The following is a 9,369-nucleotide window of genomic DNA, read 5'->3' on the forward strand; positions in this document are numbered from 1 at the left end:
CTCATAGTCATGTCAGACACCAGTCTAATTTATCACAGGAGTATACATCCTAGGTTTAACAGATAGAAATGATTTTGTAGACAGATCGATTACATAAAGATAGGTAGTCTTCAAAAACTTCAGAGACCTACAGAATATGGCATTTAAAAGTGTCTTTATTATTTTAAAGATTCTTTGACAATGAGACAGGTCATCTCCCGGCAGCACACTGCCTACCTCAAAGAAGATGATGAGCATCGAAGAACCTCCATGTGGAGATGGCTTCAAATGTGGCAAACAAGCCACTCGGGTAAAGAAAATACCCTCGTGTCACAACAGACAAATTCTGCCTAAAATGGGCAAGCTAAATGCAGGACAAGTCGACTGCTGAACTCTGCCAAGACAGGGTAAATTGTTTATTTGTTTAGTTTCTGTTTTGGTGACCTGTCCTTTGATGAGAGTGGGGTGTTGAAGTCTCCCACTATTAATGTGTAGGAATCTATGTGTGGTTTAAGTATTAGTGCTTCTTTTATAAATATTAGTGCCCTTGTATTTGGGGCATAGATGTTCAGAATTGAGATGTATTCTGGGTGGAATTTTCCTTTGATGAATCTGAAGTGACCTTCTCCATCTCTTTTGATTAATTTTGGTTGAAAGTCTGTTTTATTAGGTATTAGAATGGTTACTCCAGCTTGCTTCCTGGATCAGTTTGTTTGGAAAACCATTTTTCAGCCCTTTACTGTCAGGTAATATCCATCTTTTTGACGGTGTGTTTTTTTTTTAGGTGTGTTTCTTGTATGCAACAGAATATGGAATTGTTTACACAATTCATTCTGTTAGTCTGTGTCTTTTAATTGGAGAGTTGAGTCCATTGATGTTGACAGAGATTAATGAGCAGTGGCTGTTAGATTCTTTGATTTTGATGTTGGTTGTAGTAGTGTGTTTGTGTGCTTGGCTACTTTTAGTTGTGCTGTAGTTAGGTTATTTATTTCCTGTGTTTTCCTGGATGTAGTTAGCTTTCTTGGATTGTATTTTCCCTTCTAGTGTCTTCTGTAACGCTGGATTTGTGTGTAGGCACTGTTTAAAATTGTTTTTGTCATTGAATATCTTGTTTTCTCATCTATAATGACTGAGAGTTTTGCTGGGTATAGTACTCTGGGATGACATCTGTGTTTTCTTATGGTTTGCATGATATCTGTCCAGGCCCTTCTGGCTTTCATAGTCTCTGTTGAGAAGTCAGGTGGGATTCTGATGGGTTTTTCCATTATATGTTACTTGGCCTTTTTCCCTTGCAGCTTTTAATATTTTTTCTTTGTTCTGTATATTTACTGTTTTGATTACTATGTGGCAGGAAGATTTTCTTTTCTGGTCTTATCTATTAGGTATTTTGTAGGCCTCATCTACGCTTATAGGCCTCTCACTTAAATTGGGGAAATTTTCTTCTATGATTTTGTTGAAAATATTTTTTGAGCCTTGAAGATAAGAATCTTCTTTTTCCCTCTATTCATATTATTCTTATGTTTTTGTCTCTTCATGTTGTCGTTGGTTCCTTGGATGGTTTGTGTTAAGAATTTTTTAGGTTTAACATTTTCTTTGACAGATACATTGATTTCTTCCATTGTATCTTCAACACCTGAGATACTTTCTTCAGTCTATTGTAGTCCGTTGGATATGCTTACCTCTGTAGTTCCCATTTTCTTTCCTAACTTCTCCCTCTCCATGAGTTCCTCAGTTTGTGTTTTCTTTTTTTCATTTGTTTTCAGATCCTGAACCGTTTTGATTTACTTCACCTGTCTGACTGTATTTTCCTGCTTTTCTTTCAATTCCTTCACCTGTTTGAACTTCCCTGTGTTTCTTTTATTTCTTTCAGTGATTTAATTATTTCCTCTCTAAAGGCCGAAAACTGCTTGGCTGTATCTTCCTGTATTTCTTTACAGATGGCCATAATCTGTTTGACTTTATGTGCCTGTATTTCTTTACAGATTTTATTCCTTTACTCCACTATCATCTTTGCAAGCATAGAGTTCATAGATTTAAGATCATCTTGAATTTCACTTATGATAGGGTGTCCAGGGCTGCTTGCCCCTGGATAACTGGGTTCTGAAGATGCCATATTGCTTTGGCTTTTGTTGATTGAGCTTTTATGTTCGCCTCTACCCATCTGGATGTCTCAGGTGTTGGCTGTTAGAATTTCTGGTGCCTGCTGGAATCTTGAGATGGGGAACCCCCTTGGCAGGAAGATTTTTTTTTTTTCTGAAGGAGCCCTCCTCAGCTTTTAGGATATGGTTGCTGAATGGCTGGTGCTTCTCAGGGAATTGGCACAGGTGTATGGTCCTGTGGACTAACTGAGCTCATTGGGAGCCCAGGGGCTCTCCTCTCACCAGGAGAAGTCCTGGAGACAGTTGCCCTGCCACTAGCATTCTTGCTCTAAATTTAGTGATTTGTTGATACTCATATACTCTGTTTGCTGGGTGCAGCCCTCTTGAAGAACCAGGGAGCCCTGAGGTTTTGTTCGTTTAGCTAGGGAGACAGGTTGAACTTTGTAGCAGCATCTGGAGCTGATCCCATGGGTCCCAGGCTTCTGTAGGTCTGAGGTTGGAGTTCTGTCCAGCACCCAAGAGGTAATCAGAGGCCTGGGTGCCCAATACACAGGCACATGGCTTACAGGCTAGAGCTCCCAAGCTCCCAAGCCTACGGGAACCCAGGAACTTTTCCTGTTATTAGCTGGGTGCCTTGAGGTCAGACCTGATGTTTCCTTCACCGTGGGGTTTCCTCCCAACAGGGAGACCCAGTCTTTGGTGTTTTGTGGTCCACGGTTAAGTCTGGGATGGTGAGTAGAGCACACAAGCACAGGTGTGTGGCTCCACACTGGTGACTGATCACCTGCAGGAAACCAACAACTTTTCTGGGGAGTTTGTGTGAGTGCCCTGAGGTCAGACCTGATGTTTCCCTCACTGTGGGGTTTCCTCCCAACAGGAAAACCCAGCTTCTGGTGTTTTGGGTCCCACAGTTCTGCCTGGGATGGTGAGTAGTGAAAGCAGGCATGTGACTCTGAGCTGGCGACCAAGTGCCTGCCAGGCCATGGGAAGTCTTCCCAGGTATAGCTGGATGAGCTGCTTCCCATACTGTGGGGTTTTTTTCTCACCCAGAGAACACAATTGCTGGTGTGTTAGGACCCAGAGCTCAGTCTGTTGGTAGCTGTGCAGTCACTGCTTCCCTGCTCTTCTGACACACCACCTCTCCGCACCACCATCTTGGATCCCCTTTGCTGATAAAGACTGTATTCCCATGTTCAATATACAGAGTGAACCGTGGCATAACTTAACCACACAAACAGTAGCTTAATATTAAAGTATAACCTTTTACCCAACCATCGATTCAGCCAATCACAGCAATGAAGCTTCAGCCTATCACAGACTAAGAACATATCACACGTACCTGCTTGCGGCCAATCAGGGTGTTTCTGAACGGGTTGTGGTTCTTGGGCAGTTTAACAGCTGTGTCCTCACTTCTGCTTGAGGTACAAAAGGTGGGACCTTGTTAATGTAACTGCTGTCAACCTTCCTGGAAGGATCACCACCCAGGAACACGCAGAGAACCTGTCTGTGTCCTGCCTGGCATTTGGGGGGAATTCAGAGGTGCTGAGGCTGCTGGGACTGGAACGGGAAACTGGCAATATTGAAGTCACAATATCTGGATCCACTAGTCTCCCGCTCGGGGTCACTGTGCTTGCTAACTGTAACCCAGTCTGAGAGCCCTGCAACCTGGCATCAGGGGAGACTGTGACAGCAGAGTTCAACACAAGGGAGGCTGGAGGGGGAGTGTGCGGACCATTGAGGGGAGAAGGTTGCATAGGCAGTGCTGGAGCAAGGCCTGGAAGGGGCAGGGAAAGCCACAGGGTCCCTGGGAACTCAGGCTCTACCCTGGCAGCTGTTTGCTCCCAGAATGGTGCAGACATTCAACTGCTCTTCCTCTTCATCCCCAGGTGGCCAGAGTACCTGGTCAGGGATCTTTCTGGAGGCAGAACCAGCTGCACCAAGACAGGGAATGGAGCAGTGTGCCACTGCTGCCAGTCAGGCTGAGACTTCAGGATTCTCTTTTAGAAAGGGAAGACATTTTCCTCCTAGTCCCTCAGAGCCCTTCAGTGTAGGAATGGGTGCGGTGTTGTCATTGCAGTAAGATCCTGGAGATACCAACAGACTTTTCCTATTGGACATTAGTAGGTAAGTCAGGTGCTGGAGCCCACTGGCAGAGTCTAACAGTTCTTGAGTAGGGAGTGAGGACTGAAAGATAATTAATAAACCAACATACTATCTGTCTGAGAGGGTTTCTAATAGGAAACTAGTTCCGGTTTATTCCAATAATCCCTTTTCAAGTCAGAGCAAATGCACCTCCGTACAAAGAATGGTTTACAGAGAAGTCAAACTTTTTTACTTCGACCACCTGTCTGTGTGATCCTCACACAAACAAAAGGTGTGAACTTGCTAAGGCACCCCACCTGCTGTCTCAAACAAAAGGAGGTAGACTTGGCAAAACATTCAGCTGACTGAATTGTCACTGACTGCAGGTGAAGGCCAGGGTGAAAACATGCCTTTCCTCTGAGGCTCAATAACAAATCAGCCTGACAGACCAGTGGCTCCCCACATTCATGGGACCTGTGACCAACCCTACCTGAGGGGCAGGTGCATGCAGACTGCTTGAAGAAAGATGTTTTGGAGGAACCAAACTCTGTGAAGTCCATATTTTTCATGGTCAAAGCTGCAATGGATTTGGGGTTGCAGAAGAGACTCTTACTATCAGAGGGAGTTACAGAAGTCCTCTGCATGCCGTGTGCCAGGAAATAATGCGGAAAATGACCTGAACGACTATCCAGAGTATTTTGTCCTGTGGACTGTGGTTCTCTAATACCTATGCTAACTTCTGTGCTAAAAATGATGTTGCTTGGTTTCATTGGGGAAAAAACCCTTTATTGTTTATGTTTCAGCAATTAAAAATCGCATTAATGAAAATTTCATAAATTGGGGACTGGAGAGATGGCTCAGCTATTAATAGCACCAGTGGTTCTTTTTAAAATTAAAAAAAATTCTTTTATTTTTTATTGATTACACTTTGTTTACTTTGTATCCCCCCGTAACCCCTCCTTTCTCCCCTTCCAGCCTCACCCTCCCTCCCTCTTCTCCATGCATGCTCCTCCCCAAGTCCACTGATAGGGGAGGTCTTCCTCTCCTTCCTTCTGATCCTAGTCTATCAGGTCTCATCAGGAGTGGTTGCATTGTCTTTCTCTGTGGCCTGGTAACGCTGTTCCCCCTTCAGGGGAAGGTGATCAAAGAGCAAGCCAATCATTTACTGTCAGAGACAGTCCCTGTTCTCATTACTATGGAACCCACTTGGACACTGAACTGCCATGGGCTCCATCTGTGCAGGGGTTCTAGGTTATCTCCATCAATGGTTCTTGGTTGGAGTATCAGTCGCAGAAAAGACTCCTGTGCCCAGAATTTTTGATTCTGTTGCTCTCCTTGTGATGCTCCTGTCCTCTCCAGGTCTTAGTATTTCCCATTTCTTTCATAATATTCCCTGCACTCTGCCCAAAGGTTGGCCATAAGTCTCAACATCTGTTTTGATACCCTACAGGGTATAGCCTTTCAGAGGCCCTCTGTGTCAGGCTCTTGTCCTGTTCCCTGTTTTCTCCTTCTTCTGATGTCCATCCTCTTTGCCTTTCTGAATGGGGATTGAGCATTTTAGCCAGAGTCTTCGTTCTTGATTAGTTTCTTTAGGTGTACAGATTTTAGTAGGTTTTTTTTTTTTTTTTTTTTACAATTTATTCATTATATGTCCCATTTGAAGCCCCCTACCTCAATTCTGCCCATCCCACCCTCTTTCCTTTTTCTCTCCTGTCTCCTTCCCATAGTCCACTGAAATGAGGAGTTCTCCTCCTTTGCCATCTGCCTGTAGCTTGTAAAGTCTCATCAGGACTGCCTGGATCCTCTTCCTTTGTGGCCTGGTAAGGCCGCATCACTAGGGGCAAGTGATCAAAGAGCAGTTCATGATAGAGGCAACACCTGCTCCCCTCACTCAGGATCCACAAGGATACTGAGCTGCCAATTGGTTACATCTGAGCAGGGGGTCTAGGTCCTCTCCATGCACAGTCCTTGGTTGGTGCATCAGACTCTGCAGGACCCCCTGGGCTCAAATATTTTAGCTTTGTTGATCTCCTTGTGGGCCTCCTTTCCCCTCCATGCCCTTCTATCCCCAACCCCGTTCTTCTTCCATAAGACTCCCATCCTCATCCTAGCAAGGCAAGCACCTGAGCCGCTGGAGTATCTCTACAATTTAAATTTACCTTTTTGAGGGTATATTTTATATCTTTCTGTGTTATCCCCAGCTAGTAAAACAGTAATGATTTCAGGGTTTTTTCTTCTGAGTTTTACATCATGCTTAAGACATGAGTGGTTTCACTCATTACTTCATGTGTAGAGCTATCCCCTGCAGTTTTTCAGGAGATCAGGGAGGAGACACATTCTTCCTGCTTTTGTCTGTGTGGGAGGATCTTTCCCTCACCTTCATATCTTTCTTTTATTGTTTCGTTTTTGTTGTTGCTGTTTTTTTTTTTTTTTTTTTTTTTTGGTCTGTATTGTTTTTGGGGGGTTGTTTTTCGAGACAGTGTGTCTCTGTGAAGTCGTGGCTGTCTGAAACTGGCTCTGTAGACCAGGTTAGCCTCTGCACTCAGAGATTCACCTGCGTCTGAGTTTCCCGTGCTGGGATTAAAGCTGTGAGCCATCACTGCCTGGCAAAAGAATGATCAGTCATGTGGAGTTTGATCTTTTTGTTTGTTTGTTCATCTGTTCATTCATTTGTTTATCAAGACCATCTTTATTTCTAAATGAGAGCTTCATGTAGAGTTTTTATTGAAGGTTTCTGGAGTTTTAGTTTTTCCTTCAAGTTGAGAACCTGTACTGCTCTCTCCTGGATCAATGTTTCTGTAGAAAATTTGCTGTGAGACTAATTGGGACACCTTGAGTACCTCATCTTTTACCTTTAAGAGCCTGATTCTGATGTGCTTCGAGGAAGTCTTGAGTTAAACCTGACTTGTCATGACCTTTGACCTTCTCGTACTTGTGGATTTGTAGCTGTCTCTCAGGGAAGTTTTCTGTTCTTGCTTGGAAGCTTTCTATCCTGTAGGTGTTCTCAGATTCTTTTTACCCACTTTGGCCTAGACATTTGCTCTTTATTGCTGTCCTAGAGCTGCTGTGAGCTATCTTCCTCACTCTTCATTTCCCTCCAGATAAATATTTGCAAGTAGTCTATCTCTGAGCTCAGTGGTTCTGTCTTGAGCTAGACTTTTCTGATGTTCAGGCCTCCTGCCACATTTTAATTTCACTTACTGTGCTTTTGGTCTTGTTTTCTAGCTCAGAGAATTTTATGTTTGTTTCCTTTTGGCAGGGTTCTGTGTTAGGGTACTGAGAAGTTTATCCCGCTTCCTCTGTGCTCCTTGGTTTCCTTAGAAGTGCTGCTGTGAGTCCTCCTGTGAGTTCCTGATCACTGTGGGGTCAGTTGCTGGCACGTTGTTTTGACACAGGTTTTTGTTTCATTTTTAAGATTTGATTTAATGTGTGTTTTGTCTGTATGTAGATATGTGCGCACCATGTGTGTGCAGAGGTCACAGAGGTCAGGCGAGGATGTCAGATCCCCCAGAACTGGAGTTAGGTGTGGTCCCTAGGCACCATGTTCTGTTGGGAATTGAACCTGGGTCCTCTGTAGAGCAGCAGTGCTCTTGACAGCTGAGCCAGCTCTCCTACGCCAACGTTCTAGTTATTGAAAGCGCTTCGGGGGCTTGGAGTGAAACATCATGTGAGCACAGAAGGAGCCGTGGCTGGTCAAACCCAGAGCTCCTTTACTGGTGCCTGTTTTTCAAGAACTGGCATGGTGACCCCAGGCAGGTTTACCAGAAATGGACTGTTGTCTTGACACTCTTTCAGCACTAGAGGGCAACCCAAGCCCAAGGTCTTCTCAAACCCATAGTTGGTGGTTTGTGAAGGGATGATTCAGGAGTACCTAGAAATGTTAAGGAGTTTCCCAAGCCCCAGGCATAGGCCCAGAAATCTTGTCCTCATAGTCACTGGCGTACTGTCAGGCCCTGCGCAGGATTCTGTTCAACACGGCATAATCACTGCAGATGGATGTACTCAGCCTCCTGGGCATACCTGTGGCTGTCAACAATGCCAGACTGTGTGGCACTGTGAGGCCCCAAACCTGCTTGTCACTGGGCACACCTGCTCTAGACGGACCAAGGTAGAAGAGGCCTCATGGCCCATGAGCAGCACACCTGGCATTGGTGACCCTGACTCTTACAGGGGTCTTTCACACACTCAGGCAGCCTCTGTTACCTTCTAAGTGTTGTTCAACTCAATACAGATCACATCATCGCTCAGTATGTGCTATTTCCAAGGGCTTGGTCCTACAAGACCGCACTCCGCTTTAGAATAGACAGTTTCAGGGAGTCAGAAAGTGCAAAGGAGCCTGCGTGGGACTCCTGTGGGGGTAGGTGAAAAGGTCTGTGGTGGCCATGTTATGAATGTGACTGCTAACAATGAACTGTATAAGCGTCCTCGTCCTCAGTGTTGCTCTTGTTGTGTGACCGCTGCCAGCCTCAGGCCCATGGTCTTGGGACCAAGCACCATGCCTTCAGTAAAGTTGCAGAGTTCTGATGGAGAGATATGATGAAGTTGAAGTTGATGTAGAAATTGCAAAACAATCTGTGAACATCAAGACCATGCTGGAAGATCTGGGAATGGATGGTGAGGGAGATGCTGATCCTGTTACTTTACCAATGTTAATGCAGCAATTCTAAAAGAGGTCATTCAGTGGTGCATCCACCACAAGGATGGCCCTCCTCCTCCTGAGGATAATGGGAACAAAGAAAAGTAGGGACGGTACATTCTCACTTGGGACCAAGAACTCCTGAATGTTGACCAAGGAACAGTTTTCTGGACTTATTCTGTCTGCAAACTAATTAGACATCAAAGGTTTGTTTGATGTTACATGAAAGATGGTGGCCAATATGATTAAGGGGAAAACTCTTGAGGAAATTCGTAAAACCTTCAATATGAAAAATGACTTTACGTCAAACAGGCAAACTTACTGTTCTAAAAAATGTGTGTTTCTCCTAAGTTTGTCTTAATTGCTGAATTGTCTGAAATCACAGTGTTTTAATCAGCACTCCACCTTTAAAAATAAACTTGGGCACTGATACTTCTGAACAGGCCTATGAATGTTAACTGAATCACTTGGATATAGTTAAATGATTGGCTGCCCCTGTTACAGTAGACACACATGTCTCACGTTAAGCCTTAATGATATTTCAGTAAGTAGAATGTTATGGAACAAATTAAG

At 44.3% G+C, this 9,369-nt stretch overlaps 1 pseudogene; it reads left to right on the forward strand.

Moving 5' to 3' along the window:
* Positions 1-8,655: 8,655 nt before the first annotated feature.
* LOC129667460 (S-phase kinase-associated protein 1-like) lies at positions 8,656-9,108 on the forward strand (annotated as a pseudogene).
* The last annotated feature ends 261 nt before the right edge of the window (positions 9,109-9,369 follow it).

The sequence above is a fragment of the Psammomys obesus genome, unplaced genomic scaffold, assembly GCF_907164565.1.
Source record: "Psammomys obesus unplaced genomic scaffold, mPsaObe1.curated_primary_1811, whole genome shotgun sequence".
In the NCBI taxonomy this organism is placed as follows: Eukaryota; Metazoa; Chordata; class Mammalia; order Rodentia; family Muridae; genus Psammomys; species Psammomys obesus.